Source organism: Peromyscus californicus, unplaced genomic scaffold (assembly GCF_007827085.1).
Source record: "Peromyscus californicus insignis strain IS unplaced genomic scaffold, ASM782708v3 Scaffold_6__1_contigs__length_162567912, whole genome shotgun sequence".
Lineage (NCBI taxonomy): Eukaryota > Metazoa > Chordata > Mammalia > Rodentia > Cricetidae > Peromyscus > Peromyscus californicus.
The window spans coordinates 37778005-37802542 of record NW_026294584.1 but is presented as its reverse complement, the minus strand read 5'-3'; the positions used below and the strand labels follow the sequence as shown (position 1 = coordinate 37802542).

Here is a 24538-nt window from a genome sequence, read left to right as displayed (position 1 = left end):
TGGGCCAGTATTTTGGAATCTTGAGATTTGGACTATTTTATAACTACTTGTATACAAACAGCTCAGAAAAGGTAGGTGATTCTTGCAAGGACAGTTTTATTTTGTCTTTTCATTTCTACACAAGAATTTGACTCTTTTGGTAACAATGGACTGAAACTTTTCGCTTTCTGGAGGAGAGTAGGTCAAACGCTGCGTATATAGACAACATATTTTCGGTATATTCTCTTGAGCAGCACTTTTGTAGGTCAGCATCCAGCACTCCAGGCCCTACCCTTTTGTCCAGTTCAGAGGTGAAGGATCTACAAGAAGTGAAGGGGAAGCAGAGGTTTGGGAAAGAAATGAGACATCAGTGGGGAGCACTTCATTGCTTCAGTGAGATACTTTGGTGCATAATCTCTTGCAGTCATTGCCCCCATTTTAAAGACGAAGAAGCTGAAACTGAGGAGTTTATACTCCTCAAGAAGTTAGTGATCAAACACTAAATAAGTAGAAACTTGAGTGTCAATTCTCTGAATTATAACTTACACATTGCCCACTATGCCATAAAACAGGCACCATGGCCATCTAATCCCAGTGAGAGTTTTTCGGTATATTCCAAGAAAACAACAGTTAATATTTAATAGATGGTTATACCACAACAGTTAAAGCATAGGACAGAGTGAGAGTCAAACACCAACTGGTTTGGACTAGAGAGAACCATGTTTCCTTTCCTGAACTCAGGAAGTAACAGTCTTCTCATTGCCAATGGAGATCACAGCTCAGTATCTGACTTTATTCTAAAATAGTTACAGTAATAAGGGTGATGGCCACTTAACCCAGCCTTGCCACTGCCGGGTGTCCCATGTCCTGGAAGGTTTCTTGTTTTCCATAGAGTTGGCAACCATCATGAAAACTGGCCAGAGCAAATCAAAGCTCATTACAGAGTTAAGGTAAGCATATTTATTTTAGCAAAATATACCCAACAAAAGCCCTTTGGGATAAGCGTCACTAAATGAAGTTTCTGGAACTCTGTGGGTTTTTGTTTTTTGGTTTTTTTTTTTCCCCTTGCCACAAAGTAATTCCCCAGTAATCAGTTTTGAGTGCTGACAGGCTTGTTTTCTTGTCGGTTTCCTATTTCTGACCCCTCTTGTTCCCTTCTTTCCGCAAAATAGAAATATTCCAAAATAATCCTTTCCAAGGACTCTGTCAGCAGCTGTAAAACCTCTAAACTTCTGGTTTCCCCTGACCAGCCCTCTGGTGAGGTCACTGTGAGGCTTGTGGCACATTTTCTAGTTGAGCAGAGCAGCTTCCCAGCTGGTGGAAAGTGTGAGGTTCTAGATGGGCCCCACAGCAAGGGTTTTAAACCCAACTGTGATGTTACCGCTAGCTGCACTGGAGCCCTGACTGCCGTGAGGCTTAGGTCACTTTGAACTAGGGCATATACTATGACAACTTATTTTCATGAATAAAAATTTTCATAATAAAACCTTTCATAAATAAAAATGAAATTAGCCGGGCAGTGGTGGCGCACGCCTTTAATCCCAGCACTTGGGAGGTAGAGGCAGGTGGATCTCTGTGAGTTCAAGGCCAGCCTGGTCTACAGAGCGAGATCCAGGAAAGGAGCAAAGCTACACAGAGAAACCCTGTTTCAAAAAACCAAAAAAAAAAAAAAAAAAAATGAAATTAAAGAACTTTTAAAAGATAAACTAGAAAAGCCTTAAAAATACCAGGAAAATTGCTTATTCTACTGATGAAAAACTAAAGGATATTCAAAGCCCAGAATTGAACTTTCATTTAGAAAAATATCGTGTTGCTATTATGTACACACACACACTCCACTCCATAGTGTGACCGAGTACTTCTTGGAGGAAGTCCTTGCTAAAATAGTTTATGAGACTCCTACTCCTTTTATTGAAAGGGTGTGTCCCAACGCTGCTGCTCATGGTGGTGAGTCAGCACTTTATTTCTCAGGTGCAGGTTTACCACACCTAAGGAAGTTTCTCTTAAAGGTTTCACTGTCCCTTTGTGTTTTATCACAGTGAACTGACTGGTGTCTTACAGTAAGATTAGTTAAAACCAGAGGTCAGATTTTAGTCTCCTTAAATAATAAAGAGTCTTTGTATTTTAATCCCAATTGTGTCTTTAAACTTTCATGTCCCTGACTCCTTAACCTGTTCCCAGCAGCTGAGAACAAGCCTTACACACACACTTAACTAGGATTGCTGCTCTGTATAGTTCTCTTCGCGAAAATGCACACACCCTGGCATTTTAATTTTCTTCAAAGCTTTACTTGCCTAGCATCCCTTTAGGGAAATATTTTACAATGATCCTGGAGATAACTGAGCAATCTCATCTCTGTGCCTTGTTTTTGTATCTTAGAAGGTGAAATGTTATTTTTCTTTTGTTTTATTCTGTGTCTCATCATTGAAAATTTTTGACTTTGTGTAATCACAAAGGTCACAATGTGCAGACTCAAGAGGCAGAGTTTTATTTCTTAGTCTCTGCCTCCTTGGACAGAGCTTTGATGTTCTCCTTAGCCTGAAAGGCCTCTCTTATCGTCTGGATTTGGATTACTGCCGAAGACTCGTGTGTTTAAAGCTAGGTCAGTATCAAAATGACTAGATCTTGAGAGTGCTAACGTCATCAATGGATTAGTCCATTGATTTCATTGATAAATTCATAGCTGACTGGGCTACAGTGAGAAGGTAGGGCCTAGGTGAAGTAGATCACTGAGGTATTACTTTGAGGGGTATAAATTGTCCCAAGCCACCCGCCTCTCTCTCTGCTATCCACCATTAGGTAAACCAGCCTTGCTCCATCATGTGTCCCCATTACAATGTTCTCTTTTACCTTGTTCCCCAAATTAATGGATCCGGATGACTAAGGCCTGAGACCATAGTAACTGTGAGGCAAGCTTTCCTTCCTTTAAAGCCATTTATCAGGTATTTAGTAGTCACCATGATTCAAAGCTGACTGACACAGGTTCTTCACCATGTTGCTGGATCGCAGATGTCTGGAGCCTCCCCATGGCTAGCCAGGAACTTCAACTGAAGGGTCCAGGAATATAGAAATCTAAAAGTATAAGCTTCAGAGATGGAAAGTGACAGTCATCCGCTCTAAAGGTTAACTGCTAACAATGGCTCTCTGCTTTACAGCTAGCCCCTCTGCCAACAGCCAGGGGTTAACTTTAACCCTCTCCTCCCTTGCCCCTTAGAGCCAACAACTGCCTGGACCAAAGTTAACTTTTAATAGTTGTTTCTTCGTGACTTATGGCATGCACCTCATGCCTGATGTTTCTATGTGACTCCTAGCATGCACTCCATTCCTAATGCCTTCCGAACCCCTACTATAAAAAGTGGCTTATAGCCCCCCTCCAACTGCCACAGCCTCAGAATCCTGAACCGTGGCTGTGGTCTCAGCTAGCTGATAAGTTTTTGTGCTCTGTGGTGAGTTTTTTATTTTTCTTTTTTCTTTGTTTTTTTTTTTTTTTTTTCTGGAATAAAGTTTGCTTCTGGTTTAATAGACTTTGGTGGTCTGTCCCCCATTATTGAGAGACCCTGAACCCAACACAACCTTCTTGCGTACCCCCAGCTTGTGGGTGTGTTCTATACAACATTAGACTCCTCTTGTTTGTGAGCACATTCCCATTCACCTTCAGGTACAAGTGGTGGTAAATCTTAGCCCTGTGGCATTCTCTGACTAGTCTATAAAGAGCCACATCTTCCTCCCAGGCATGTTACCTTCACCCACCTTAGGGTTCTAACTGTACCCTTTTACTTACCTAAGCCTGCATGCTTGTCTTTCCAGAAGCCAGGATCAACTTCTCCAGCATGGAACCCAGAAGTAGACAGTCAGAGGCTTGCACGGATTTGGCCCAGCACTGACCAGTTTCCAGATCTGCTGATAGAAGTTGAAACTGGTGATTTCATTAGCCCCCTGGGGATTCAAACAGATCCTTTCTTTTGCACTACTGAGAGGAGCCTGAAGGCAAGGGTCTTCTGATGTCTGTGTTCTCATACCTGAGGGCACAGCTGGGAAAGGCTTCTGTGTCCTCCCAGCAAGTGCCTTATCAGTCTGTTCTACTAGTTCGTACTCTCCCACTCTGTAATCTGACAAGATCCAGAACTCCAACCATGAAAACAATCAACCAAAAAATAGGAAAACGACATTACACAGAGTAGTCAAACCAATCCACTTATTAATTCAAAGGCTGAGGATAAAAGTCATCTTTACTTATTTATTTAGTTATTTTACATTATTTATTATAACCCTCAGCTTGGTATATGTCTTAGTTAGGGTTTCTATTTCTATGACGAAGCACCATGACCACCACAACTCATATAAAGGAAGGAATTTAATTGGGGCTAGCTTACAGTTCAGAGGTTTATTTAGTTCATTGCAATCACAGCATGAAGCATGCAGGCAGACACACTGCTGGAGAGGTAGCTGAGAGTTCTATATGCAGATCACCAGGCATCAGAAGAAGAGAGTAACTCTGGGCTTGACTTGGGCTTCCAAAACCTCAAAGCCAACCCTCAGTGACACACTTCCTCCAACAAGGCCACACTCCTAATACTACCACTCCCTAATACTACCACTCCCTATAGGTCTATGGGGGCCATTTTCATTCAAACCACCACATATAAGAGGCAAAATCTGAATTTTAACTGAAATTAAATTGAATCTGAACTTCAGAGATATACTCAGAGTTTGTGATCATGAGTTTAGCGGGTAACTATTTACCTCATTGCCACAGCCTACAAAACATGAGAGGCTAATTATAGAAAGTGCATACAAACCCTTCTATTCCTACACTAGAAATCCATTAGCTAAAGAATGTTAAAGCAAAAAAATCTCTGAGTATCCTGCACTGCTTTAAGTGTGTTCTGTGGGATACTGATATTTATTACATGAAAAGAGGAATTATACCAGGAAACAAATTTAGGAAACATAGAATTAAACTAAGTTAAGTATGCCTAACACTTCTTGGATGCTGATACTTACACATTTCTAGGATGTGACAGAAGATGATTTGTTTCCCAACATTATTTAACAGTATATTTTCATCTAGGAGCCTCTTGTGAAGGATGTTCATATAATTTATTGCCCATGCTAGCACAAGTTCAAGAGAGAGGGAAAGCTGTCATGAATTATGCTGCAGCGACTGTTTTGGACTGCAACTATGCAAGGGAAACCAGGATGGGAGAGACCTTCTGCTCTTAAGGGATGTGTTTACTTTGGAATACACTGAGAAAGCTACACTAAAGCAGTCATTACAAAACTTATGCTAATCCATATCCAATATTTGTATTTGTGCTGATAATAACAGCAAAGGGAGGGTCATAAAACCATCAAACATAATGACGTAATGATGTGCTTAAAAAAAAGAAAACTCAAGTGTACTCAACATTTCTATTGCTCTTTTCCTGAAACTGTTTAATTTAAATGATAAGATTATCCTGCTGGAGAGAAGAGCACACAGTGGAAATTCTCATTTAGCAGTTAAAATGATAATTAAAGAACACTGTCTTCTTGCCTGGAAGACATCTCACTCAGAACATGGAGACAGCAAGATCAACAACAGTTTCTTTCTCTTATATTTTGAGGATGGGCCACATGGTAAATGATTCCAACCGTAGGATGGTAACAGTTTTCAGGTTTCTATGCGATGTGCAAAGGCTTCAGCACAGAATCACCACTTAAAAGTAACCCAAGTTCCAGACTAGCCAGTTCCTCCAATCTCAGTGAGAGCAACGATTCAACAGTATGTGTTCAACAGACACCTTAACTTCTTTAAATAATGAGAGTTAATTCTAACAATAGTTAATTCAGCATACATGGCGTTGTTATGTCAATTTAAAATAACACAAAAATATTAATGAACTATTTGAATATTCCTTTTCAGAAATACTTGTGATTCCTGGTGTGTGTTTTACAGGTATAGCACATTGTAGTTCTGGCTGCCTGGCTCATGGCCACTGTATTGAAAGAGAGTTCTAGATTCCTTTAATACTTTCTGCTAGCCGTTCAGATGATTTCATATGTTCTTATACAATAATCCCAAGAAAATTTTCCACGTTACTTAAAAAACACAGGTGGAAATAGTAGTGGCTGACATTTCTTATTTTCCAAGTGACAGTCCCCTCCCCTGTTTTATAAAATAGAAATCTAAGGCTTCAAAAAATTAAACACTTGTCCTGGGCAAATAACTGTGCAACCAGACCAAGGCTGTGCAGTAGGTAAGAGCAAGAACGGTGTATCTGGGGTCTTTGCTTCAACTGCTTGCTCAAATCCTTGGTGGAATTAATTTTTGGCAGCGTATTTGTTGAATAAAAGCAACTGATTTCATCAATATAACAATACAGTAAACAAGTTAATGTAATGATCTGTCATAAAACTTATCATAACTGAGCTAAATCAATAACTGACTTCATTAGGTTTGTATTTAATTTGCAAACTTCTATAAGATGTTCCCAAAGGCCAAATCAATATATAATGAGTATTCATGCTTCAAAAAGTCAGCCAAGATAAACAAGTTTAAACTCTTTAGAAGATGATTGCAAAAAATGCAAAACTCTATAATTAATACAGGCTTTAGATGATTATGACACTTCAGGCAATTAAAATTGACATCACTAAAACACACTTTCTGAGAAAATGTCATAATGATAGCTAATACATACTAATTTAAAATTTTAATTTAAAAAAGGCTTGTCTCCTTAGTCCACTGTATTAAAACGTTTAGTGATAAAACTTTAAAAAACAATTTTACTTTAAAATTGCTCAAATAAAAAAAAATTGCTCAAATATACTCAAAAGAAGGATCACTATCATCCAATCCTGTAGCTTCAAAATTAAGAGGAAAATGACATTTCACTTTTTACTGCTATTTACCCTACCATGTTGTTTTAAAGCAAATTTAAGTTTTCTAATTACTAAATATTATATTTTTTGATGTTTTTAAAGATAACCCGAGGTACTGTGAAGTGTTCTCCAGAGAAGATTGCTCAGACGTGGGTTTAAGCCAATAGAGAATCTTTATTAGCCAGCTGATGACTGGGTGTTCAGGGTCTCAATGTAGCACTAAGCCTTTCTCAGGTGAGTTTTAAGTACAAAAACCATGTTGTGAGCTGACATACCTCAGTTAACAAGAACAGTTAGCTGGAAATGGAACTATAGAAGCAAAAAAATATGGTTAGTACTTTCATAGACTTTACCAGAACAATGGACTTGGGTTGTTTTCATTTTGGCAGGTGGTGGTGTCTATGTGCTGAGTTTTTTGGCATGACTGGTACTTCCATCATGGAGTCATGTGCTAAGGTCTGGGTCCCTGTTGCAATGGAAAAATCTCACACCTATAAATGACAAAAGATTTGTCATTGGTTTAATTAGTGAATCTCACTCAGTCTCAATTCTTCCTCATTGCCACTGTCCCAAGATATTTCCAGGTTGTAAAAATGTCAGTATTGGCAGGGAGGGGGAGACTGGGAGAAGGGAGGGGAAACTGCAGTCAGGATGTAAAATTAATTAATAATTTTAATTTAATTTTTAAAAATCTTTTTTTTTAAAATGTCAGCATTGCATTAGACCTTAAAAAAAATAGTTCTCAAATTGTTTTTGCAATCCTGGATCTGGAACTCAGGGCCTCATGAATGGTAGCTAGTGCTCTACCACAGAGCTACAGCCACAGCCCAAGACACCTTATTTATAAAGAGGCTCTTTGGGCTGTGTTTATGTAGTTTATACCCACTAATGTTTATACACAAATTAATACTAAGAATTTTTTCAATTTTTATTTCATTATGAAATAATAATAGCTAGTTTAAATATGGAATCCAAAACCTTCCATAAACCAGTTACAAATCAATAAAAATAAACAATATATTTATTGATAAATAGCTTAATTTCTAACATAAAAATAAGCCCCTCAGCCAGGCAGTAGTGGTGGTACACACCTTTAATCCCAGCACTCAGGGAGCAGAAGCAGGTAGATTTCTGAGTTTGAGGCCAACCTGGTCTACAGAGTGAGTTCCAGGATAGCCAGGACTACACAGAGAAACCCTGTCTCGAAAAACAAAATCAAAACAAAGCAAAAATAATCTCCTGGGTAGAATTGGTTCACACTTCTGTAGCACAAATTCTAGATATCAGGGTGAAAGCTGAAAGATCAGAGAAGCAGAGCAGCCAGCCACTAGTTCTTACCTCTACGCAATCCTCAGCCAAAAGGGCTATCAGCTCCTGTCTCTTCCTGCCATATACTCATCTCTCTGCCCAGGCATATCATTTCTTATTTCCACCTCCCTATTGCTGGGATTAAAGGCATGAGATCCCAAGTGCTGGGATCAAAGGTGTGTGCCACCACTACCTGGCTGTTTCTCTTTTAGACAGAATTAATCTTGTGTAGCCCAGGGTGACCTTGAATTCACAGAGATCCCTCTGTCTCTCGAGGTCTGGGATTAAAGGTGTGTGCCAACACCACCTGGCCTCTTTGGCTAGCTAGTGGCTGGCTTTGCCCTCTGATCTTCAGGCAAGCTTTATTTGTTAGAGCATATACAGAATATCACCACACACTTTTTCAAATGTCTTTAATGTTCACTTAGTAGAATTTGTTTGGAGTATCTACTGCATTTCATCTGTTAGAATATATTGTTTTGGCTTAAAAATGTGAAACAGTATTTCAAAAAAACAACAATACAGGCTAAAAGTAGTGAAGCAAACTGAATGAGGAATTAGGTAGACAAAGGTTTTCTCTGCTGATTGCTGATTAATTTCAACAGAAAATGGTACAATTATATGTGCAAAAGCCCCGTGTACTTCACCTTCGCCAAACAGACATCCACAAAAAGACACCCAGATACCATGCACTCCTGAGCTCTCCATGCTGAGATCACAGCATGACTTCTGCTCTTCTGTCAAAGGGCTCCTTACCTCCACCTTATCACTAGGAAACTGACCTCAAAGGATATGTAAAACAGTTGTTCTAGAGGGCTGGAGAGATAGCTCAGCAGTTAAAGAGCACTGACTGATCTTCCAGAGGACCTGGGTTCAATTCCCAGCACCCACATGGTGGCTTACAACTGTCTGTAACTACAGTTCCAGGGGGCCCAGCACTCTTACACAGGCATACACAGAGGCAAAACCACCAATGCACATAAAAAAAAGAAAGAAAGAAAAACAATTGTTCTAGACAGAAACATTAGTATCATGGAGGACAAAAGAAAAGGAAGACAGGAAACAGTTCTAGATTAAAGGAAGGAAAGTGAGACCTGGAAATTAGTTACCATGCAGGCTCCTGAAACAGACTTGGACAGTTAGTGAATTTTGAATATGTATTCTACAACAGACAATTACACTAGGTTAGCACTAAGTTTTGTGAAATTTGTCACTGTATTATAGTTTTCTAAGAGAATATTCTTATTCTTAGTAAATGTTGATTTATTTTCAGGCAAAGAAGTATAATATCTATAGCTATCTTTCAAATGGTTTGCAAAAATATTAATATGAAAGTACAATGATAGAAAAAAAGGAAGAGGGGGAGGAAAGGAGGTAAAGAAACATATTTTGCTAAAAGAAATTACCTGGTAATTTTCCTACAAAGTTTACAAGAATTTCTTGCAATTATTACAGTAAGTCTTCAGTAGAAATTTTACTTCAAGCCAGGTGTGGTAGCTCCTATCAGAAATCTTGCTACTTGGGAAGCTGATGCAGGGAGCTTGCCACATGTAAGTTCCAGGCCAGCCTGGGTTACAAAATGAAAGCCTATAACATATATATAATACGTTTGCATTTTAAAGAACCTGAAAATAATAATTGTTCATTTTAGTAATCAGCTAATACTTTTTTCCTTATAGAAGTAAGTAAAAACATTATTGACTAAATCTGTCCAATGCCTTTCTAAAACTTCCCATTTTAAAAATGTAAAACAAGGAGATGGAAGTATGAGCCCGAGATAGAATGAACATAATTCTGTTATTCACTAGCACTTCTTCTGAACTAAAGTCGCTTCATAACAACGTAAATTTGGCTCACAGTCCAAGCTGAAATCTACCAGGTCCTAACAATCTTTTAAACATCTGGGAAAAAAATGAAAAATAGAAACATAGAACCTTTCATTAAGAAAATTTCAGATTATCAAGTCGGAGTTTTATATTAATGAATTAAAAATAAAATAAGTGCACACAATTTGCTACCTACATAATGAGTATTGCTCAGCTTCATCCAATAGAAGTATATAACTTAGGCCACATGTATAATTTATAATATTCTAATAGACACATTGAAATAAACTAAAGAGACATCTAAAGTAATTTATTAATATGTTCTATTTAAACTATTAAAAATATTATTTCAAAATTGAGTAGATAAATACAGAAACATTACTATTTTACATGATTTTTGTGCTGTCTTAAAGCTCTGACTTCTATTTTATACTTCATTCGCATGAAACATGAAACATGTCTCCAGTATTCAAAAAGCACATGTGGCCAGTGCCTCCTGTTTCATACACAGTAAGTATGAATAATGATGGTAAAAATTCTCCCATGAAATGGCACAGTAGCAGTGTGTGTCTTAGAAACTGGATCCATATAGCCTTTCACAAATCTAATCCAAATTCCCCATGGTCTCACCATCTTGTGGATACAAATGAGCTTTTGTTAAATAGCAACTGCTAAAACTTAATGAGCTCCTTCATATTTCATCAGAAATATACTTTCTGGGAATTTCTGTTGCGAAATTCCCCTTTACCCCAACTATACCTTCGAAGTTTCCTGTGGATCTTTTTGTGATGAAAACCAATCTTTCTCCCAGCCACGGTTGAAAAGTCCCTTGAAGGTATGCATTATCACTGATGAAAGTTATGTCTCCCGGACATCCTCAGGACCAAAACCGACACCACGTTTCACAGCCCTCCGCGCCATCGCTGTAACGTGTTTTGATCCAAAATGTAGAAAATGCCCCGTTCCTAAACCTCCTCTGCCATCCAGATTCGACCCAAAATGCCTCTCCCAGGGGCTCTGATTTAGTGCAAGACCAGGGAAGAGCTAGCATATCGTCCTCCATCACAATTATTACTGAATTTCAGGATCCGGTGGACTCAACCTCTCTGGTTGTAGCCCAAACAAAGGTTTTCAAGCCGCCTGTCCCACAAAAAACCATCTTCCTAGGCATGCCCTGCCACTTTTCAAAACAGGCCAGTGAGCATACACACAAAGGCTCTGGGATCCTCCTAGTGAGAAATTTGCTCACTCGTACTCATTGCCACTCTATTCACAATAGCCACGGGATACCGATGAACAGTTAATGAAAACATGATACATATGCACAATGGGATTTTACTCGGCTATAGGAAAAAATGAAACTAAAAATTTCAGGACAGATGGATGGAATGGGGGAAAATTACACTGAGTAAGGTAACCCAGGCACAGAAAAACAAATACCACTCGTTCTTTCATATGAGGGTCCTAGCTTCAAACCTTCAATTCTGTGTGTCAGTTCAGAGCACTTGTAGATGCCAGAAAAGTGGAAAGAGGCCATTGAGAGGGGAATGCTGTAATGGAGGGGTAGTAATAGAAGGTAGATAATAGAGAAATGGAGATTGGTAATACCGAGGCAGGAAGCTTTAAGTGAAAAGCAGTTGGGGAATGGGGAGACGAAGAGGTTGCAGGGGGTAAACCTAGATGAAGGGGCACAAAAAGGCCGTGTGGAGCCTACTATCATGTAACCAAAGTTAATAATTCATAATACAAAAATATTTTGAAGGGAGATAGCCTGCATGGCTGGAAGAAACTGCTCCAAGAAGCCTGAGGTTATTGAACAAAAATCCCAGTGCCAGCGGCGTTGGCGGAGCGTGGGTCGCGTGGCAGAGCCGGTGCCATGCCATGGTGAAGCCGTGCCCTGAGTGGGTGTGGCCACCGAGCTGGGGCCCGACCCCGGCCGGCTGCTCCTGCTGGTCATGCTCCGGCCTTTGGTGCTGGCCCCCGGCTCCGCTTCTGGTTCGCCACTTCCCCTTCTCCGGTGAGGCCTAACACCTGTAGTTATTGGTTAGGAAGTCCCATAGGCCCCCACAGCAAGACAACCTCTTGCCACTTCTCTTGGTCTCCCATCAGAACTAAGTAAGACCTTACAGCTAAAAATACCTTGGTTGCACGACAGAGAGAAATCAACCTGAACTGAGCAAGAAGCTTCTTCCTACTGGCTAGCTTTCACAGTCCCAGAAAATACTACGCAGGCTGCTGGGGGAGAGAGAGCATCTATGGTCTTACCCAGTTGTGAACCTGTGATCGTCAAGACCAACCTTGCAGACAAGATGTACAACCGTGGCATTGGTGCCAGGAGGAATTGCCAACTGCTCTCTGACGAGATCTGAGGCTGGCTCGCAGGAGGGAATCCATCTGTGTTACTAAAGACCTGGTCTAAATCCCATAGCAGGGGAGATCATAGGTGGAACTGAATACTAATGCTTAGCTGTACTGACATAGCATCAAGCTGCCTTCTATGTGTTTATAGTTATACCAACAGAAAAAAAATCTGCTTTCTGCCTTAATCAGGGCAACCTTTCTTTCCAGGGAATAGTGAGGAATGCAGGGGCTCATGGCTGTACAATTGTGCTGAGAAAAAGTGATGATGTTCTGCCCTAAACAAGACATTTGTACTAGTCCCTCTAAGGTTCAAGAAACACTGCAAAAGAAGCATAAGAAAGAATGTTAGACCCAGAGGATAGGGAGAAAGGATGTGAAATGGCATCTTCTGGGCATCATAAACCCAGCAGCAGCAGATGCCTGCACTGGATCTGAGCAAGAGTGGGTCTGTTAATAGTAAGGACTAGATTAAAGCAGGTGCTCAGGGGTCCTAGCCCTCCCTGATGGTTTCCACGGATAAATTCATGGAGAGAGGGAAGTATTATCTTCAATAGTGTGTCCACTGGTGACCTCACTAGTCTCCAGAGGATAGTTCCAGTCCAATAGTCACATAAATGTCTCTGGTTAAACAGGATGGGCTGCAAAAGGACTGGTCAGAAGGATGGTTGATTTGGATGGGAGGAAGATTTAAAAGCAGGGGAGTGACCAAAACGCATTACGTACATGTTTAAAATTATCAAATAACAAACTAACTAAATAGGCTGAGTAGGGAATTATTCTCAACTTAAGATAACAAAGAATTCAGAGACACGTGGCACTGTACCTTACTTTGGGTAGCAATTTTCTTGAAACATAGAAAAATTGAAAACTTCTATATTGATACCTATGAAAATATTTTATGGGCTAATAAGTACTGCATATGCCTGGGGAAACGTTTCCAATTCAATTTCTTTCATTTTTCAAACAGATGTGTCCTGGCCAGACTTGAGCTGCATTCAGTCTGATTGCATACAGCGGCAGACCTTCCAACCCCTATTCTAGCAGACTTATCATGACACTAGTTGTTCGCAAAGTCTGCTCATTTGCAGATTGATCTGGAAAAATATTTTTTTAAGGTAACAGTTATTTTGGTTTCTCATTTTATGGAGAGGGAAAAAACAAACACCACCAAAACAAAATCCAGAGATTTGAATAAAGGAAGCTAAATCTAAGCCTGTATCACAGATGGGTTGCACTCAGCATTTTACATATGGCACAGAAAGAGCCTTGCACATTTTGTACTGTTGTAGATGTGGATGAGGAATAAAATCAAAACCATTGGTTACTCTGTATATTTACTTCTGAAATGTAGTAAGAACATGGTCTTTTCTGGCATTTTAAAGAGATGTATAAGAGTTTCATTTTTGTTTGTCTATTTTTTTTTGGGGGGGGCGTGCATTGAGACAGGGATTCCTGTAAGACAATATGAACTCATTATATGACTAAAGATAACCTTGAACTCCTGGTCATCCTGCCTCTATCTCCCAGATACTGTGATTATAGGTATGCACCACCACACCCAGCGTTATGCCAATGCTTTCCTAAATGAGCTGATGAATTGCTCTACCATTCTGTCATCACATCATTCAGGAGCTTACTTAGCACCTACAGTATACCAAGAAGGAAGCTAGACTCCAGAAATGCATGCTTCCCTGCTCTCAAGTTGCTTATGGAGGGAACTAGGAACCAGTAAGAGGCACCCTTTCAAACCTGTCCACTGCAGAAGTGCACAAAGAAGAGAACTCTAACCCTGACGAAGCTTCCCGGAAGCAAGGTCACCTAAGACAAGACATTAAATATGAATTGGACATATTTTGTCAGCTGGACAAAAGGGTGAGGAAGGAAGACAAGCAATGCTGAGGTGAAGAGTCAGAGGCAAAGGGCCTCAGAAGTCCCAGAAGGATAAAAAACAAAAAAACAAAAAAACTTGTTCAAAGAATTGAAGATTTTGTGGGAGGAAGGAGACAGGTGATGTGTGTATGAGACAGATCAGGAAAAGCCTTGAGGAATGTCAATGAACTGGGCTCCATCATGAAGGGGATGAAAGATAGTAACATATCTGTGACACAATCTGATTGGCATCTCAGAGAGTTCCTCTGACGGCAGAATTGAATATGATTCAGAGGAACAGGGAAGATCCATTACTTAACAGCTGCATTATTTCAATAACAAAAGCTAGGCACCTGATCCAGATCTTGATGATGAAGGCTCACTAGGGAAAAAAAGGCAGCTTGAGTAGGCCATGGTTACTGAGGTCCAGGCAAGGGAGCGCCTGAACATAAAGTAAGAGCAAGGACTGTGTTTGTGAGGGAGGGTGCTGCTCACCCTCCATTTACCACTGTCAGGTGGACGGGCACATACAATAGGTCTGAAGCAACTGCAAATTTGGTAAATGGATGGATGAATGTGGATCTATTTCCTGAATGCCTGACCACTTGCACTTAAGCATGAGTGTGTAATGGTATTTGCTCAAAAGTCTCTGCTTCTACCCAGTTGTGTGCTGAATTACTTGAACCCACTGAACTCTAGTATCCATTCTCAATTAGTCATTAGTCACCTTGTCACGATGTATGTTCCTCCTGAGCAGGGTTGCTACATGTCTGTGTCATTACATCCTGCTCACCTCATTCCTCGTGCCTTACCTACATTCCTCCCTCACCCAGAAACCCCTGACTCACTCTGTTTCCTCTCTTCCCAGACTGCCTTGCCTTGGTGCCATCTCTTCTAAAAAGCCTTTTGTGCGTTGCTTTGTTTTGTTTAGTTTCATGTAGGCCAGGCTGGTATTGAACTCAACTCTGTAGTCGAGGATGATATTTGTTTATTTAAATATATCTCTATGATGGTGATTTGCAAATGCCAGCCCACAAACTGTTGATGATAAATTTTTCTTTTGCCCATGGTAAAATGAGATCAGTAAGGAGAATGTATTAGGGTTTTTTTAAAAATAAATAAATGTAAAAAATAAAGATCTTATTTATGCAGTTCAAACAATTGGTGTTTGTTCTGTATTGTGTAATTATTAAAAAAAGCCTACTTGTAGTTGGGCTGTACTGACACACATCTTTAATCCCAGCACTCGGGAGGCAGAGGCCAGGAGGATCTCTGTGAGTTCGAGGCCAGCCTGGTCTACAGAGTGAGAGCCAGGACAGCCAGTACTACACAGAGAAATCCTGTCTCAAAAACAAACAAACAAACAAACTTGTTATGTTGTTAAGTTGTTTTTAAGACAGAGTCTTACTATGTAGCCTAGTCTGGATCCCCTGCATCAGCCTCCCAATATTGCATACACTATTAGCAAAGCCCTGTCACTTCAATAACTATGTTGTTAAAGAAATAAAAGCATGCGGTGGTGGTGGTGCACACCTTTAATCCCAGCACTTGGGAGGCAGAGCCAGGTGGATTTCTGTGAGTTCGAGGCCAGCCTGGTATACAGAGCGAGATCTAGGACAGGCACCAAAACTATACAGAGAAACCCTGTCTCTGAAAAAAAAAAGAAAGGAAGGAAGGAAGGGAGGGAGGGAGGAAGGATGGGAGGGAGGGAGGGAGGGCGGGAGGGAGGGCGGGAGGGAGGGAGGGAGGGCGGGAGGGCGGGAGGGAGGGAGGGAGGAAGGAAGGAAGGAAGGAAAAAAGAAGGAAGGAAGGAAAAAAGAAGGAAGGAAAAGCGCACTACTCTACATACCATATTTTGCCTTCTAATGTAAGCATTTGAGTTTGTTTTCAGACTTCTTTCCTATATGCATTTGAGGTAGCTGTTCTTATGATGAGCTTCTTTGCAAAAGGATTGTTTGAAACTGTAGTGTAGTCATATGTCTGCACCTCAGAATGCCTTGTGCTAGATGACCAACTGCAATGGACACGGTGACCCATCACCCAGCTCTTCACTCCAGAACTTGTTGTTCCAGATAATTGAAGGATCATTGGCAAATAGTTTTCAGTTGCCAGTACTTTCAGGATTCCTCTGGTCTCAGATAGACCCTTTGTTCAAGGCTGTGCCCCTCTTGGCTGCTGGCCAATCATTCATTAATGATTACTGCCATCTTGAGAATGCACTGAAGGACCATTACGTCTCCAGAGAGTCCCCTGGATGGACCAAAACTATTGTTGGATTTGTTTCATTACTCAAGGCCAACTGTGATCTCCTCCTGCTTCACTCTCCTCTCTTCCACAGTATAGATTTTATGGTCACTCTTCTATCTCAGAATTGACTTTCTATGGAATACAACCTGCAGTGTGAACTTTTTGAAATTCAAAACTATGTTCTTAATGAACATTATTACACTATATTTTGAACATAGTAGACACTTGATTCAGTGAGACAGGTTAACAAAGGAATATGCTCTTACTTGAACCCATAGTTCTCCTTAAGGGAAATAACAGACTAAACAAACATAGGTTTAAAACTTCATTGTGTGTCCTCATTGTGACTATGTCACAGAAATTCTACTGTAACATTGTTTGACTGTTATGTTGGATTTATACACTGATATATAATTTAAAGTGTCAAAAATGATATGCCATATACTTAAAAAGGCTTGTGAGTCTTAAAAAAAAGCCCTCTAGTATATAAAAAGAAAAACTCATAGAAAAATTGGAAAGTTCATACAAATCTTAGAATAGAAATGAGGGTACCTTTGTTTGCTTGGTATCATAACCAAAAGGAGCTTAGACCACTATCCCCAGATAACCACCAAAACCACTGCTGGGATAAATCAGTTTCTCCTTTGGTTTGGGACTAATGTCTCCTTGTAAAACTCAAATTTCATGGAAAAGTGTCTGCTTGGCTGACTTGGGTCACATACCCACCTATTTAAAGATATACTTCTCTTCCTGTATAGACATTTCTTACCCAGACTACATGCAACAAAGATGGCAGTTAAAGTGTTCCTAGAAAGATCAGGGTAGACACTGATGAATCTGCCTGCCTTCCACAAGTTTGCCGGGCGACATGAGCAAAATACATTCCAAGACTCTTAATAACATCCCAACATGCTCGCTCCCAAGATGAATCGAGGCAGCCTTGTAGCAGCCATTGCCCAGGAGACAAAACCAAATGTCTACACAGAGTCACATATTCCTCCACAGCAGGCAAACCTGTGTTCCTAAAATAGGTCTTTATCAGATGGACAAACAGATAGAAAACAGAGATACTTAAATTTTATCAACTAAACCCATGAAAAAACATGAGGACACATGCTTAAATTATTGAGGTTAAAATTGTGGGTTTTGATAATGGTAATTTTAATCATAAACCTAACATTTATTTTTGCTGCAATCATGCAATATTTGTATCATTCATAATTCTATATAGACTCAGGTGACTTCCTGACATAAAATTACTTACTCTAACTTGCTTACTGAATTTATTCATATACTTGGTATTAGGAGTACCAGATAAAGTATACAATATCCAATTAAACTTTAATTTTTTTAAAGATGTATTTATTTATTATGTATACAGAAGAGGGTGCCATATCTCATTACAGATGGTTGTGAGCCACCATGTGGGTGCTGGGAATTGAACTCAGGACCTCTGGAAGAGCAGTCAGTGCTCTTAACCTCTGAGCCATCTCTCCAGCCCCTTGAACTTTAATTTTAAATCAACGGAAAATAATTTTTTTAAGTATAAACTCTCCCAAACTCAAAAGGGGACGTACTTAATACTAAAGACTATGCTGTTTTCTATTTGAAATTTACATTACATGTCCTGCTTTCTTGTTCTCAATCTGGCATCCCTGTTTTATGATACATACATGACACTTTTTATGTAGCATTCATTTTCCTGACTGCTAGTAACCACAGCCTATTTTCCTCTTAAAAAGCTATCTACTGCTTTAGAAGTGTGTGTAGTATGGGCAGAACTAACCAAGATCCCAGGATGCATGCCTTAAGTTTTATCTACGAGAACATTGCAAGTGGCCTGCAATGGTGAATAGGTTAGTAACCAGCATGTACATGTTACAGACAAAGAAAGCCTGAGTTCAGACTCTTACTCTACAAACAGAAAAGAGAAGTATTTTCTTTGTTTCTTCAAGATTTTATTTGTGTGTGTGTGTGTGTATACACATATCCAGTGAAGCCATAAGATGGCATTGGGTCCTCTAAAGCTATAGTTACTGGATGATGTAACCACAGAACACCAGTGCTGGGAACCGAACTCAGGTCCTATATAAGAGTAGCAAGTGATCTCAACCACCAAGCCATCTCTCCACCCCTTGAAGAGAGTTTTTCTTAGTGTTGATGTTTGTCATCTTGTTCCTTTGTTTTTATGAAATAGATGGGTAATTGTAAATCCTGGAGCTAGTTGGAGTTGTTAGCATATGGGGAGATCCTGCTTGTGAATCCAAGATACATAGAAAAATACTGACAGTTGGGTATAAGAACCAATAGACTAGGTTCACCTTCTTTTATTTTTAAGCTACACTAGTTGTACTTAGATATCCCCCAGCTACACTCATGAATCTCCTTAACAAAGATATTTTGAGAAACTAAAAATACATACAATAGGGGTTGGGGATTTAGCTCAGTGGTAGAGTACTTGCCTAGCAAGTGCAAGGCCCTGGATTCAGTTCTCAGCTCCGGGAAAATAAATAAATAAATAAATAAATAAATAAATAAATAAATAAATAAATAAATAAATAAATATATATACAATGATATTATTAAAGAGAAAATTGGAGGGGCTAAGGACATAGCTCAATGGTAGAAGTACTTGCCCAATATGCCCCAAATCCTAGGTTCAATACCCAGGCCTCAAAAACAGCCACAACAAAAGGAAATCAGAACCATATCCAGGACAACAATGTAAACCAATGCTGAAGGTAAACATAGCTGACTGTTTTCTAACACATGACATGTTGCATTGATAATACGTGAAATGCATCTTAAGTACACATAACAACTTTTTCATGTCGGTGATTTTAAATTACTGTAATAAAAAAAATTTCAATGTATCTAGCATACCAAACCGAAGACTTTTTCAAAGGTATTTGTTAGTATAAACAAAGATTTTTGTTACACAACAAATTGCTCTTTCAGGTATATAAAGACAGGCCAAACGTTGCGAAGGTATTAAAAAAAGTGATCAAAAATTTAAAAGTGCTCACGTCATTGTGCATCAGATTTTGCTGTTAGCATCCTGGCAGACAGTAATACGGTAGGCAATAGGGGAGAGACACAATGCTTTATAGCTATTAACAGAAAAGAAATCATCCCAATGCTGCTGGAAGGCCCACTCACTTTCTGCAACTAAATTTCAAAACAAGTATCTTATTTTGCACTTTTACAGAGAGGGTGTTAACTTATATTACTCTAGAATATCCCCCATAATGGCATTATAAAAAGATAAAAATAACCTGTATAAAGGTGAATTTAATAGCAATTATCTATTAAAGTCCAGAATGTTTAAATTATACCTTAGTGCGTTTTGGTTCTATAAGAGATGTAAGTTAATGTGGTACAGCCATGCAGCCTTCCCGGGATGTAATTCAATGAAAAAAAAAAAGACAAACTTAGGCTACCTAGGGAATCCAGGGGAGAGCACCTCAATTGAAAACTTCTGTAAAGGCTTCATCTCTTACTGGGTTTTGAAAGTAGCTAAATAGGGTGTAATTAGGGGTTTTGCTATTTGTGGGTCTTGGAATGCTGGTATTCTATATTGGTAATTGAGGACAGACACATGCGCTTTGGAAATCAAGAGAACAAAAACAATTACTGAAGATAAGAAAAAGGCTTTTTTTTTTTTTTTTTTTTTTTTTTTTTTTTTTTTTTTTTTTTTTTTTTTTTGTCAGCTCAGAGAGTTCTGTAGCAAGTACAGTCAGAAGTCTTTCCTGCTAGGTATAATACAAACATAATGTCTTTTAGAACAGAACATAAACTGTGAGAAAGCTGGGTGCAATAGATCTTTTCAACTAGGGATTATAGGAACCATTGGGAAGAGGGAAAAATAGGGTCGAGTTGTTACAAAAGAATAAGTTAGATGATGGAACCCCAGCAAGAGGCAAGGACGGGAACGACCAGCAGCGGGCCTTGTATGAAATATGTTAAAAATAGGGTCGAGTTGTTACAAAAGAGTAAGTTATATGATGGAACCCCAGCAAGAGGCAAGGACGGGAACGACCAGCAGTGGGCCTTGTATGAAATATGTTGGGAAGGAAATGAAAATAGCTTAAGGAAGAACAACTGCAAACAGAACCTAAGCAGCATGAACGATGACAGGACGTATCAGGGTGGACGCATCTAGAGAACCTACGTCCTTGGGACAATGCTTGCCTTATTCAGGAAGCAGGAGTGCCTTGTTTGCTATTTTTAGGTAGAAAGTAGATTCACTCATAGTCTTGATTTCAATAAATGTGATGATCAAGGGGAAGGGATGCACTGTTGAGGTTGTGAAATGGTTGAAGAAATGTTGACTGTAGAAAGGTTGATCACAAAAGCAGTTGCTCTGTAATTCTAAGCTTCTGATAAATGAAATATCTAGAAAACCTATTTTCTTTTACTAAACAAGCATTTGCCTTTGGTTGTTTTAATTTTGAACGGGTAAGTCGTTTCATTAGCAGTCGTTATTTCTAAGAAATTTGTGGAAACCGAGAAGGGAATTAAAGGGTAGATATTAGAAAATTAGACCATAGGTCCTTTTCTCCCTACATTTTCCATCAAATCAACATATATCTGGTGCTGTAAAAAGTGATGAATTTTCTTTGGAATGTGCGATTTCATTTTAAATCCTTGCCTTACAAAAACCTTGGTGGTGGCGCACGCCTTTAATGCCAGGCAGAGGCAGGCAGATCTCTGTGAGTTCGAGGCCAGCCTGGGCAAAGCTACACAGAGAAACCCTGTCTCAAAAAAAAAAAAAAAAAAGCCAAAAAACCCTCTAATATATACCTGTACATTGTCAATTTTTCTCCTTATATATACTGACACGGCCCCCACTTTCCTACCTGCCTCAACTTACTTAGAAAATCAAAAATGTAAACAAATCAGCTCTTAGTTGCCATCTTTTATTATCCACAGAGAAATAATTATTTCTCTCATTGATGCATAAATTAAAACCAAAATTTTCTAGAAATCAATTTACTTTTTCCAAGGAAAATTGGCAACTTTTAAAAACTAAATATACTTTTAATGAAGAACAATATGTTCAAAACATGTAGATTCTAAGTATTTAATGTACTTTTGAATGAGTAGAGTATTGATCAAATTATTTAAATATGATATGTTCTTTCTGGGCAATGTGGCACTATTATTAAATGTGTATCTGTCTTTAAATGCCACTGTCACTTTCAAAAAAAATTTTATTTGCTTATAAGATTTCTATATATCAGGAGAGTCAGTGAAAAGAAGCAAAGATTCAAGAGAAAAGTGGTAGCTGACAAAAGATCCGGGGAAGGAAAGAGAATTCTGAGGTCACTTATCTGGCTTCAGGGGATAACTCTGACATTTATAGCCAAACGTGTGGGAACAGAAAGAAATCTCAGTCATGATTCAAGTGTTTAGTACTGGGAGACCCAAGATAATTTATCACAAAAGGAACCAAGGTGCCACAGGAATATGAGGTAGTTCTTAGAGCTCTGCAAATCTCTGTCTCTGTCTCTGTCTCTGTCTCTCTCTCACACACACACATACACACATTCCTCTCTTCTTTAGCATATTTCTTTGGCTATTACTCAAAATTCATATTGAGAATATGCACTAGGCAAAAACAGTGTCATCTTTAAGAAAAAATACCTATACATTAGATATACTTACAAGTATAGATGAAAAATGCAAGATAAATTGGGGGGCAGTATATAGAGACCAAAAACAGGATTCTAGTTAAGTTTTCAACAAGGTTTGATTTGGGTTATAAGAATAAATGAAAAGAAGTATTGGCAAAAAGCAAGTAAGTACGTTTGACATGATTTGGTAACTGGTAATTAAAAGACAGGGATGGTGTGAGGGATAGAAGGATGGGGCGACTTTAAAGCTTCTAATTGTAAGGCTTGGTGGTATTTGGTGTTCAATAGCATACCGGAAAGGAATGATTTGGGATAAAGTGCATTAGTTCATATTTTTATATGATGCCATTGAGAGGCCTATCAATTTGTGGCTGCTGCTCTAGTCCTCAGGAGAGATATCTGGAAAGAGATTTGGGAATCAAGCCATTAATATGGTTACTGATAAGAGAGTGTAGGTTCTGCTGTCAACAGAGACAGACTTGAATCAGCTCTCTTGTTGACATTGTGCGAGTTATTGGAAAAATGTTACTAATAAAGCCTGGAGAAGGCCATGGAAGGGTAAATTCAGTGAGAATGTACCTAAGGCATTCAATGTAGAGTCGGGTACATAGGACATGTTCTTCTGTCAAGTAGAATTAACAAACTGATCTCTCATGAAATACTGTTTTGGGCCTTCTATATTCAAAGCCAAATAAAAAGCAAGATGATAGAATTCCATGGTTATCAACACTTAAGATGTAAAGCCACAGAGAAGACAAAGTGAGTGAACATTTGATTATCAGAAACAGACATCATATTGATAAATGGTAGAGAGCATGCAAAGAAGAAACTGTTGCCGGGTGGTGGTGGCGCACGCCTTTAATCCCAGCACTCGGGAGGCAGAGCCAGGCGGATCTCTGTGAGTTCGAGGCCAGCCTGGGCTACCAAGTGAGTTCCAGGAAAAGCGCAAAGCTACACAGAGAAACCCTGTCTCGAAAAACCAAAAAAAAAAAAAAAAAAAAAAAAAAAAAAGAAGAAACTGTTGTTTATCAATGCCATATAACTAAAAGTCTTAAACACTTTTAATGATCTTGTGCGTCATTAGTGCTCTTAGTTAATGGAATATTGGTGGTAGAAATAAGATTACATTGCTTAATTAAAGAAAAAATGGACGAGGGGGTAGATTACTCTTTAGAAAGTGTCTATGCATGGAAAAATACAGGTTAATAACTAGCCAAGGTAGTTCATTTATTTATTTAAATTTTTTAGTTATTTTAAGAAATAGTTTTATTTTAGTGTGAGAGGTATTTGAACATACTTACACAATACATTTATAAGAAAGAACCAATAGATTTTTTTTTTTTTTAATGATAGAAAGTAAAAGAGGGAAGCCTGAAGCTTTGGATGGAGCAAGATACAGAGAAATCTGGAGTATAGCAAAACAGAAGGTCTGAAGAAACTTAGTGTATCTCCCAGTGAGCATGGAGAAGGCAGACCAGCTGGTTGCTCAAGTTTCTTTTATCCACTTGAAGAATTACAAGGGATCTCAAAGAATTATGGAGTTCTATCCTGGTAGTGTTCTATTTAAAGCATGATACAGAAGATAAAGTATGCCGCCTGAGAACTAATTGTATTAGTCAGGGTTCTCTAGAGGAACAGAACTTACAGAATAAAGTGGGGGGGGAGAGAGGGGAGGGGTGGATTTATTAGAATGGCTGACAGGCTGTGGTCCATCCAACAATGACTGTCTATTCAACAAAAAGTCTTAAGAATAGTTGTTGTTCAATCCATAAAGCTATATGTCTCAGCTGGTCTTCAGTACACACCAGAATCCTGAAGAAGTAGGCTTCAATGCCAGTGAAAGAGTGGACTACCCTGTGAGAAGAAGCAGGCAAAGAGAGCGAGCTTCCTTCTTCCATGTCCTTTATATAGGCTGTCAGCAGAAGGTGTGGCCCAGATTAAAGGTGGATCTTCCCAAGCTCATAAAATCTGGATTAAAGGTGTGTCTTCCTACCTCAAAAGATCTGAAATAAAAGTAAGTCTTCCCACTTCATATGATTTAATTAAGGAAATATCCTTCACAGGTGTTCCCAGCCACTTGGGTTTTAGTTAATTCCAGATGTAATCAAGTTGATGACAAAGAATAGCCATCACACAACTATAAATCAGTCTCCCACTGGAAATAAACAGCAATAATTACATATGCAGTTTACTTGAAAACAACAGAAACTGACCCAAGCTAACTAGGGCAAAGGGGCATTTATCAGAAGGTTATGGTAAGACATGGGTCAGCTCATTTTAGTGCAAAGGTCACTCTCCTAGAGCATCTATCATCTTGGCATCATCCTAGTTCATTGCTAAAATAACATCATGCTGAAATGACCTGTAAAGCCAGAAGTGGTAAATATATTAGGTTCTTGATCAACTAAATGATTTCCTAGGGAATATACTATAAATTGCAATGGGCAT

The 24538-nt window shown here is 39.0% G+C and overlaps 1 long non-coding RNA gene across 4 annotated transcripts in view; it reads right to left on the bottom strand.

The window, feature by feature from the left end:
* Positions 1–82: 82 nt before the first annotated feature.
* Positions 83–24538, bottom strand: part of LOC128098411 (uncharacterized) — a 38015-nt gene continuing 13559 nt past the window's right edge. For 2 of the 4 annotated variants that reach the window (XR_008214247.1, XR_008214248.1), the window contains 3 exons: positions 3761–3876; positions 2830–3064; positions 83–299 (listed from right to left, as the gene is read on the bottom strand). This is a non-coding gene — a long non-coding RNA (uncharacterized LOC128098411). Of the gene's footprint in view, positions 300–1718; positions 3065–3760; positions 3877–7196; positions 15823–24538 lie in introns of those variants that run through there. The other 2 variants (XR_008214250.1, XR_008214249.1) reach the window with 2 other exon arrangements.